This window comes from Rhodnius prolixus, unplaced genomic scaffold (assembly GCF_049639745.1).
Source record: "Rhodnius prolixus isolate KJV_2025 unplaced genomic scaffold, Rpr scaffold_8, whole genome shotgun sequence".
Taxonomy (NCBI): domain Eukaryota; kingdom Metazoa; phylum Arthropoda; class Insecta; order Hemiptera; family Reduviidae; genus Rhodnius; species Rhodnius prolixus.
This window is the reverse complement of record NW_027411593.1, coordinates 11,552,885-11,564,653: the sequence shown is the minus strand read 5'-3', so window position 1 is coordinate 11,564,653 and position 11,769 is coordinate 11,552,885. Positions and strand designations below refer to the sequence as shown.

Below are 11,769 nucleotides of genomic sequence, written 5' to 3'. Positions count from 1 at the left end.
CCATGAGAAACTCTCATCTTCTTCAAGAGTAACAAAATAAAACATTTCCTTGATCAACAAGTGGGTGCTAGCTAGGTTTTATAATAAAAGTGGAGAAACTGGATTTAATTGCCACTTAAATGCGGGCAGACTAAAAAGCTGGTATAATCCATTGAAATGCGGGCAGACTGTTCAGTTATTTAGTAAACAGTGAGAAGTGTTTAAAACACTATAGAGAGAGAGACGTGCTCTAGTAGAGACGGATTAGATAATAATTTAGGCTTGGATGAACTTTACAGAAACAGATTTATTCAATTCAGTACAGGTGAATTCAATTTTGGTATTATGAGAACTTAATATTATGCAAGTTCAACTTGGTGAAAGTTGATAAAGCTGGTTGGTACAAGGGCTTTCAGTGTTCTTGCTAAAAATGGGTTGTGTTCTCTGAAAATTTCTTTAAAAAAGGAAGGAACAGTGAAAGCATTCGTTTAGAAGACAAAAGGAACGGAGGGCGATTAATTAAAAAGTGGCTACATCAAAGAAAGACATTCCAAATTTTCTAATTTATGTGACTCAAACTCAAAGATATGTACATTCCTTTGTTGTTTCCTTATTTGTAATTTTAAAATTTGTGAGAATATTTATTTATTTAATGCTTTATAGAAAATACATTCTGCAGCAAGAGAGTTGCCTTCTGCTAAGACAGTAAGAGCTACAATGGAAAATGAAAATACATAAAATAACATTTAGGCCTTAAAATACTAAAATATAAATGTTACAAGAACAAATACAATATATTCTAATGAAATAAATAATTGTTGCTGGTGCGAATTCCTTCTTATAAAGTAAAGTAATTGCCTATTTTTTCAGACGGGCTTTACGCCCAACTACCAAATTAGGTGTCGTGGGACGGAGGCAACTAGCAAACATACTTTACTGTAAATTTCTTTTATTAACCATTAAATAAAATCCAAGGCTTAAGACCGGGAATCAAACCCAATACCATAATATATATTAGCTTTACAGGTCTCGCCTCTAACCGCTCGGCTACATTTAGTGGTGCCTAAATTCCTTCTTATAATTATTACTGAACATTTAGAATTATTCTTAAAAAGAGATATCCTTTATAACTACCAAAAATACAATTATTAACAAATTTTGATCTCTCATCTAACGCGCCTGCTAAATAATAAAAAATACATTTCAACTTATTGAGAATATAAACTTCCGAATCATCTGCATTATTTGATTATAAAGAAAAATCAATTTTAGTATATGTACCGCCGAAGCGAGTACAGCTGTTCTGTGCAATGGTGTAAGCCTTTAATGTTATCCTAACATTTCGTATTTTAAGACCTAAATGTTATTTTAAGGATTTTAATTTTCCATTGTAGCTCTTACTGTCTAGCAGAGGCAACTCTCTTGCTACAGAATGTATTTTGTATAAAGCAATAAATAAATAATAATATAAAGAAAAACTGATAACCAAGATCCTATTCATAACGTTCCTGACGAGGATAAAGTTACTATCTTAACCTTCAATAATTAGGACACTTAAATTGCATGTAAAATAAAGAACTGACTTCTACAGAAAAGTGTAGAACATTTCTGTGAATTCCTCTAAAAGAGCTAGCTTTGTAAATTCAAGAAAAGGAGCTTCCAAAGAAAGATGTTGATACAGGAACAGCATCTCAAAAAAAAAAGAAGAGCCTCTCTTACTAAGTTGGTTGGTGGAACAAGGAAATCTCTTGTTCTTGGTATAATTAGCAATTTGAAGAATAACAAAAGGGAGATACAGAATCTTCGAGTGTCTACTGAGAGGATAGTTAGCTCGTACTTGTTACACTGGCCTTGGACTCAATAAGATGCTATCAATAATAAAATACCATGAATCAAAAATATCTGAAGACTAATTAACTTATACTCTAACAAGTACTTGTAGTTAAGTAAAGTAGTGGGCCACAGGTCTTATTAGGTCTCTTCAAGGGTCAGCTAATAAGAGGAATAGCAGTAAAACAGAGACTCGCGAACATGAAGATAAGCACATTTTTGTTTGTCTGTTTCAGACGACCAGTAGATTGTGGCCCAGAACAAACAGGAACTGCAATTGATGTTGAGGAAATGAGAATATCAGTTTACATGATAGGGTATGAGAATGAGTACACACTTGTATCAAGAAATGAAGAGAAGTATTAGGACGTAAATAAGAAGAAATGCAAAAGGGTGAAGGTGATTTTCAAGAACTTGAACGCTTGATTTTAGGTAAGGAAAGAGGATGCTGCTAAAGCCGATGAGAATAGGAATGGAGTGGAAAACGCGGGTGAGAGAGAACTGGATGAAACGCCCACGAAATGGAGGTAAAATATATTCTGGTTATGCGAAAGCACCAAGATTCTGTGAATGGAACTTAAGTTTTCTAAATAACTATTGATTTTCAAAGTGAAGAATTAAAGTGAAAAGTAACCCGAATTTCTAATTCAAGCATTCAAGAAAGGAATTGAATAATTGAATTATTTTTGGATATTATTTTCTTTTATTCACATTCTCACCTTAATATTGTATTTATATTTGATCCTTAACTCTTCTCTTCACTTAACAATTCTTTTCAATTCAATAAAAAAAATGATTGAAAAACAAATAAAAAATAATCAAACAATTTGTAAAGATTGGGGGGCGCGTATTAAATATATAAAACGAAAAAAATAAATAAATTCGAATCCAATTTCAATTTAATATTGGATATTTGTTTGTCTGTTTGGATGTTTTACGCTTGTAAAGAACATGACGTCTAAGGGGATGTGGATGAAATCTCTGGTAGATCTACCATTGGAGAATTATATTTGACAGGGGATTGAGGTTTGGTCTAATCTACTGGCCAGTCAGCAACCACCCCTGCACATACAATGTTCTGACAAATGTTTATCCAAGGAGAAAATAAATTTTCCTTTGGTCGCCCCTCGGTCAGACGATTTTTATTTCATTTTCTCTGTTTTTTTTTTATTTTATTTTTAACTGAACTGTTTGCTAGTGAAGATATATAAAAAAATGTATTGAGTACACTTACTTTGAGTGTAACATAAATATTATTTATAAGTTCATTTTATTTGGTATTACTTTTTCTTACGAAGGAAAATTAATGAAAATATCACCAAAGAAAAGTGGGCCCTTTGGTCCTGTTTGCTCGAAATATGAACTGGAAAAGTTGGTTTTATCTCCCACTAACAGGACACCGAAAGAATTACAATCCAAACGTAAACAATAATTTTTTTTCTCCCAGAACTGTAATTTTAACTTGCATCGGTGAATATTAAACATCAGGAACTTCGGCACAAGATAATTAACAGGATATGAAGCATTCATTCTGAAGGTAGTCATAAGTTAGTGCGGTTGACTACTGTCAAGACTATTCAAAAACCCTCCGGTGTGCTAGCTTGAGGGAATACACAATAAAGTGATTTCATTGGTTAAGGATCTAAACGATTAGCACGCCAAAGATAGAATGTAGACGTGGAGGATTATGCCAAACGTACCTGATATTTGTCTTGAATGACAAAAAAAAAAAAAAGATATGGATAAGTAAAAAGTTTTCAGGTACAGAATAAGGATATCCTGTACTCGATGTCGGCTCTTAGGACTCATTTGGCACCAGTAAGAAGAGCACAATGGACCTTGAAAGCCTCCTATCCCAAATCCTCAAGTTACATCTTCTAAGGTTAATCTAGTTCGCATCTTTTCGGAGACAGCCAGGCCGCGCTGAAGGCCATTGTCTCCTTCAGAATTACCTCTTCCCTGGTCTGGGAATGCAGAAAGGCCCTAGAACTACTGGCTCGGCTCAATAAAGTCCTACTTGAATGGGTGCCGGGTCATGTGAGGATTAAGGGGAATGAGATAGCTGATCAACTGGCCAACAGGAATGGAGCCAACACTCTTTTCATTGGCCCGGAGCCTGTCCTGGGGATCACCACGGGTGCAGTTCGTGAGGCTCTCAGAGATTGTGGATCTGGAGAGAACATGAAAAGAACTGGGTGATGCTTCCTGGGGTAAAACACGGCAAGAGTATCATGCCCTTGCTGTGTAAACAAAGAACCAAAGAGAGACTCTGGGCTTGGGTAGAAATCAGGTTACTCTGATTACAGGCCTATTCACAGGGCATGGCAGGTTCAGGAAGCATCTGCGCAAGGTGGGGCTTATTAGCTCGAAACCGTAGTGCAGACTGTGTCAGGAAGAGGAGGAAACGGCCTCTTACCTGTTATTCGATTGCGTTGCAATCGTGAGACTGCACTACGACATCTTTGGTACCTTGAGACCAAAGGAGATTATAGCGCAGAAGGAACTGGTAGGGAAAGCCCTCAACCTTCTTAGAAGAGGAGGTTTTAGTCTTAGAGGGAAGGTACAATAAACCTCTTGTGGCTGTGGTGCCGTGGGGTATAGGTCCCGTTCTGCCCGTTAAATCTAATCTAAGGTCTACCTTGGGTCCCTGTTCAGATTGTACCAGGAATGGCTTCTCCCAAAACCGTTTCATTGCAACCGTTGGTTGCGATATATGGTCTTTGGTTTTCTGAGACTAGAGGAGATCAAATCTTTTTAAAAAAAAGTACTAGAGGGCACAATTTAGTATGAATAGAAACTGAAAATCTGCAGGATCGCAATACTAGAAATTCTCATGAAACAAGAGAGAGAAAGAAACAAAAAAATAAATAAATTGAAACAATGATTGATTTAAAATTAATATTGATGTATGCATTTACATCAATATTAATTTTAAATCATCAATCAATTGCAGGATCGCAATACTAGAAATTCTCATGAAACAAGAGAGAGAAAGAAACAAAAAAATAAATAAATTGAAACAATGATTGATTTAAAATTAATATTGATGTATGCATTTACATCAATATTAATTTCTCTCTATCAACTAGCAATCTGGTTTTACTTCATTTTAAACATGGTTAGATATTTGCATAAGCCGTTCTTAGCATGAAAGGTACGTTAAGGATTAGTGGGGTTGGTTCGTTTCACTTAAAGCTCTACCAATAGTGCATATTTAATGAAAATTCCATAAATAAATTAACCAACCAAAGGATTTATTACCATCTTGCATCTCTTAATGCAGGTAAGAAAGGTTGCGATTGGTTCAAACCAAAGGTTTTACTGAACATTACATTACTTTTAGATGGGACTTTAAATTATTAGAAAGGTAGTGTTTTTGAATGCTGGACGTAATAGTATTTTGAAGTAGTGGCAACTGGAAATAGAAAATTTCCACGATTTTTTATTCTCTTAATTTTTAACAGTTCCCTACGAATGTTTAAATTCTATGGAGGGGGAATTAAATATGGATTAGGTAAGTTGGTTCTCTTGGAAGTTCAAATCGTTGCTTTTAGCCCAGTCTAGAACCATTGCCCTGGGACATTGTTTACGCAGAGGACAGGCGACGTGCATTAAGTAAATCGTCTACTTACACACCCCGCTATGGCATCCATGACGTACGTGTTAGCCAAAAATAATAATTCGTTGTTAGGAATGTTTTATGAGCTACACAATATTCCCTAATTTTTGAACGGATATACGCTGCAGCAACGAACTTATATCGTGCTTAGGGTAAAGTTGGGTGAGATAGCCAATCGGGTGAGGGCTTCTCAAGAACAATCGAATGGTAAAAGTTGCAAAGCTGGTGTAGTCACCATATATCGCAACATCAATAGCTTCACTGATTTTAATAGAGTTAACAATGACATTTCGGAAATTTATTTGGAAATGAAAGACGCAAAAGCTGGTGATGTCTGTCTAGTAAACGAAAAAGGCCAATGGCAACTTCAAATTCGTACTCGGGTGTGCGTATATCCATCCGGGCACAGCGTTAGCAGAAATTAAACTCTTACGACCGTTGTTAAAATATTCCAAAAACATCTCTAAAATTATACCCGATTACGAGCCTGATCTTACTACATCAATTATGATACTTTAATGTTGATGTTTCACAAAACCGCTCATTGCCCGACTTCATGCTCAGCGAGTTCAATTAGTCTTATATTGAAACTTCTCCAACAACGTTAGGTAATACCTATATTGATTTAACGTTTACCAGAAATCTCAATGTATCTTGTATGCCATTTGTGTCGTACTTTTCGTATCACAGACCTATAATTAATAAAGTTATATTGTAACACAGTAATTATTTGTTTCCTTGATTTCATCCTAAATACATAAATAAAAATATTTTATATAATAAATATAACCCGTTACGTAAACGTATTCACGTACAAGACACGGCCGTGTCCATGACACAACCGCAGTTTTTTCTTTTTTTTTTGTTGAGAGAGAGAGAGAGAGATTTCGTATCTCTTACCAAGAAAATAAGAGTGAAGAACGTGGGCGTAAGACAGAAGCTGATCAGGTTAAGTGGCGGTCACGTGGCAGCGGTTAGATCAGCGCTGGACTAAGTAAGCACGGACTGGGTAGCAGTAAGGAAAGAGAGGAAGGCCGCACCACGAAGATGGAGAGATGAACAGCGAATGACGGATGGTATACTGTGGCCAGAGATGGTAGAGTTTCGAGACGAAGTACGAGTAGTACAGAACATCGGTGGTCAATTTAACTAGTTAGGAAGTGATGCTAACTTTTTAGTTCTGTAATTAAAGGTGTGCGTAGTTTTATTAACTTCTCTTTCTCTTCTAAAGTAAGAGAAAGGTATATACGGATTTTCGATTTGGATTTCTTACCGGATATATCAGTTTGGATGTTTTCTGAGCCAGAGAAAGTGGATTTTCAAAACGATCTCTCCCACTTTCACTATGTGTGTTGTCCGTCTACCGTCACTCAAAATCGCAGGAAATTCCAAAGTCTCTTTGTTCGTTTAAGTGCCAACGGGGGGGGGAGCACCACAATCAGGTTTTGGTCCAAATCGGCCCACCAGAAGTACTACTTCCAAAAGGCAAGCCATGAAACAGAAACGGAGAAAAAATGTTTTAATCTTTTTCATCTTTTGGACCGGGCCACTTGGATGTTGAATACTTAATTTCTAAAAAAGGTAGAGAATATTTCATTTCTATAAAATCGTAAATCGATAACTTTTACATTCAAACCAAAGAAGTAAATAAGCATGGCGAAAGCAACTGAGACACCAGCAATATTTTTATGTTCGAATTCGTCCTTAAATTGCAATTCTTCAAGTTTAAAGTTCAATAAATATATGAGGAAGTAAAAATTATTTTGTCCAAGAAAAAAAATAAACTAACTAAAACGAACAAAACAGATTTCAATGTAATTTTTGAAGAACAGTCAACATGGCGTAAGATAAAGCATAAATAATATACTCGTATAATGAATAAGTTCTAACTTATAACAATTAGACAGAAAGAGTTGATCATTTTGAATACTAGTTATGTTAAGCGCGCTTTATCAACCAGTTTGCATAATGTAAGCATACAGTTCTGGCTTGTGTATATTATGTAAAGATAAAGCAAAACATTCATATGTATATATCTATATATATATTATGTTTGTTTAAAAGTTTGGGATGAAAATACATAAAAGTAAATCGGCTGTAACTTCTCTAATAACACTCGTAACATAATTCATGGTAAACTCGCTACAATTAATGTTCCAAAGTTTCCAAACACAAAGCTATATAATAAAGCAGATAGAATATTATTTTGTGTAATTAACCATACTTCTACAACAAAAACAAAAGGTAACTTCGGCCTACCTTTACTCTACGTTTTCACAAACTGATTCTGATGTTTATTTCATTAAGTTGATAAGATAATAAAAAGAAAAAGAATATGCAGTCAAATGAAAGAAAGCAAATGCTAGATTAAGATTCAAATGGTGCAGGATAAGATCTGATGAAATCAACTTTTTATTTTGATTGATTGAGAATGGAGGTGAAAATTTAAAATATGGTTTTTAATTACTTCGTTGATCTGCGCACGATCAGAGATGAGGACTTGAACTGTAAGGATAGATGGATCTGTGGTATTTAAGGGCACAACCCTTTATAAAAATGAAAAAGTGTACTCTGTACAACTTTCAGGCAGAATTCGTCATCATTTTGAGCCTAGCAATATCTTACACATGTTTAAGCTTTTAACGCGAACTGCACAAACTTAACGTGTATGGCGTTAGAAGACGCAATCCCTGGCAATCTATAATAGCTTGCGGCTAAACTGGAAAAGTTAATGAGGAGGCAAAGGTATAGGCGCTGGCAAAGGAGAGGACTTTGTTTTTACCTCTGGTTTGCAGCATAAAACTGCCTTAAGGAAAAGGCTTACGGAAATACACACTCTACTGGAGAAGTAAGGCAAGATTGGAGGGATTGCAAGCCTTTTCAAAGAAGACTCGAAGAAACTTTGTTTCTTGGTAAAATGAAAACTAAGCTAAGTAACATCGTAATCCCAAGCATTACCTAATACACATTTACATAGGAAGGGACTTGCTGTGGAGGGGAATTTGGCTAGGAGGAAGAAAGTTCCGCTTGATCTATCTTCTTATGCAAGCCCAAGGATTCCTAACGTTTGCGTCAAAACAGAGACAGTTCTCAGCGAAGGATAAGGCTATTTTCTTCACGCTGAGGACACAAAATCCGTCCACTGTTGGTCACAAGTTCCTGCCTTTAAAAAGTTTCCACTTTAAGATTTGATTAGAAAATTCAAGAATGGTTTTTTAGATGAATTTCTTATGGAGACCGTAAAAGAAATTCTGTAATTACCTCGTCTTTGAAATTGGTAAGGCAGATGCTATTCCGATTTGAGGCGACTGGCAGCAGTAAGTGCTGTCACTTACTCTATTGATTGAATTTGTCAGTAGTTCTGCGTGCTTCGACGTTGTTGTTTAAACTACTTCACCCAGTGTCTGCCCAGAAAATTCTAATAAGTTTTATTTCTAATATTTTCTGAAGCTCTTTTTTTTTGTTTTAGAGCTTAAACCAAAAAAAGAAAGCCAGAATTCCAAAAAGGCTCTAGAAAGAAGAATTTTTATATCCTCTACTAAAGAGTTTTTTTTTGTAAAACCTCCGGCTAATGTACAGCAGTTAATGTGTCCACACGAAGGTCATAAGCCAACCCTCCTTTAGAAAGCGTTTCCTACATTCTGAATCCCTACATTAAAGTCATTCATAATTTATAATCATTAGGGATTTAGTATTCACAGATTAATGAATATATACATATTTTTTAAAAGATAACTGCAGATTTTAATTAAATATTAGCTTCATAATTCATAAAATAAGAAGAGACGAAGTAAAGTAAACTGAGCACGCTTCAATATTTCTTAAAAATTTATTCAGAGTATTATAATTCTAATGCCCCATCTTTCTTAATCAGATCTCCCCCTGATCTCAGTAACATCACAAGAATAATATAAATATTAAATTAATAAAAATCAAAACACTTTTCTTCCCTTCAATTTTCAAATTTTAATTTAAATCTTACTTACTTACTTACGAAACTTAACCTACATAACAAAAGACTCTTATATCTGCGACCTATTTGGTCACACGGCATCGAAGTATGAGAACTAAGCGTTCCAACTCACTACGCCTCCAGGCATTACAGTCAAAAATACTTCGAAAACTTCTTAACGCTCCGTTCTATGAATCTAACCTCACTATCCATAATGACCTCAAAGTCCCTTTCAATACAGATCTTGCTAACACTCGTTTCATCAAATTTCATTCCTCTACAGCAGCTCATCCCTAACCCTCTCATAGAACACCTATCTTCCTCCACATTACCAGGTAATCCTCTAAGGAGATTGAAGAGAAGATGGCCTCGTGATCTTCAAGACGTGGTGGATATTACAAATACCAAAAATACAAACAATTTAGTGAATCAGTAATATAAAAAATCAGTAAATCAGTTTACTGATTCTAAATTACTAACTCTAAATTGTTCGTATCTTTTTTATTTGTAATATCCAGGCCCTTGAAGAAGATAATATGTTTGTCGGAACGTTGGCAAAAAAGACGAGTTGTTGTTTTTATTTGACCGATTCCTTGCCAATTTTGAATCCTTAATTGAATAATTTACGGTCACGAAACCAAAATATATTCTTTCAAATATAATATAGGACGAAAGTAGATCATTACATTTAAAATTCGACCAACCAGTAAAAATGAAAGATCTAAAAAATTCTGTACCACGTTAAGGACAACTAAATGTTAGTAAAGACACCATTTTTACAGAAAATTAGTCAATTTAGGGTGAAGGGACCAGTAATTGACTGCTTAAGAAAAAATTCGAGTTTAAGATAGAATAACTTCCGTTATTTTGGCTCCAGGTGTAGGTTATAAAATTGTACCGCTCCAGTAGGATGTATTTTATTTTATTAATATTTTAAAAGCAGTAAATTCGATCTTTATGTCAACCAAAAATGATTTTTTTTGAAAATATGTCAATGACCCAGTAATTGACATACCGAATTTTCGGTGGTACCAGTGTTTGACATGGAGTGGGACCAGTAATTGACATACAAATATATTCATGAAACGACATAAGGTATGCATTCAAAATCACTTTTAAATCTAAATAAATCACCTAAATCACTTTTTCAATTGGATTTATAACAAAAATCGGTCTTATTCATAATTAATTACAATCAGTTTTTAAATAGGCAAACCTAAATAATCTAATATTTTTTCAACCTTACCCTTTTTTATGCAGCTTTTGACGATCAACCCTTACACAACTGTACTACCGGTAACATCACAAACATCACAAAGTCACCAACTCTCCACGTATGTTTGATTTCGCACCTGGTACTTCTCTTGAGGGAGCTTCATTTTTCCTCTGGCCGTTTTCTTTGATGGAATTCTACGGTTTAGCCATTTCCTCCCTTTCTTCTTTGTCATGTGGCTAGGACCCAAAACTGAGGGAGAATGAGAGATTTTCCAACTCCGTCACGTGGGCGTCGTTTTTATTAGTCACGTAGGCCTCGGAAGCTGTTCGGCGATCACGACTATTCCAGTTTGTTGTTCATATATTGTTGTTCTCTACAGAATAATCATTCTGCATGCCCTCTGTAAATAAGGCGTACATTTGCTAACTCATTAATTTAAACATATTTTGTTGGAAGTTTTACTATTTATTTTATGTTGCCGATTTTTATCAATGATTTTATTTTACAATGTATTGAATTTTTAATTATAATAAAATTTACCAACCTATCTTACCATTTTCCCAGGAAGTCAATCACTGGTCTCAAACAAAAAAGCTGTAGGACTAGTAATTGACATACATGTCAATTACTGGGCAGATTGCCGTTTCAAGGACCAGTGATTGACAGCCCCATTTTAATTCTCAATGCTTCTTATAATTAAAAAAAAACTACATAAATGAAAGCTACAAGTAATACTAATTATAACAGAACATTGATGACCACACGAATATATGAACAAATAAACGAAAAATAAGAAAAAAGAAAAATTATTTTCTTATTAATCCTCCTTAGCAACGGCTTGTTTTTTCCTTGATTTTGAACTTTTAACACAAATAACCTTCCACTGATACCAAGGAACCTTCCAATAATTAATATTTTTCTGGAACTGCTGCCTAAAGGCTTCTCAATAACGAAATTGAAAGAATCACCACTAAAAACGGCTCATATCCCTTATAATACCAGTTTATTTCTGGTATGTCAATTACTGGTGCCCAGTCAATTACTGGTCCCTTCACCCTATATATTAAATGATTTATGATAAATGCCCAGTCGCGGAAGATTTCCTTCCAATTCAGTAGATAATTCGTCTGAGACAATGAAGATCAAAGCTTATCATTTTAGCTTACGAAAAAC

The 11,769-nt window shown here is 34.9% G+C and overlaps 1 long non-coding RNA gene across 1 annotated transcript in view; it reads left to right on the top strand.

The window, feature by feature from the left end:
• LOC141450857 (uncharacterized) overlaps positions 1-10,843 on the top strand; it is an 89,056-nt gene extending 78,213 nt beyond the window's left edge. Inside the window, exon 4 of the long non-coding RNA XR_012456365.1 lies at positions 10,180-10,843. This is a non-coding gene — a long non-coding RNA (uncharacterized lncRNA). The remainder of the gene's footprint in view (positions 1-10,179) is intronic.
• The last annotated feature ends 926 nt before the right edge of the window (positions 10,844-11,769 follow it).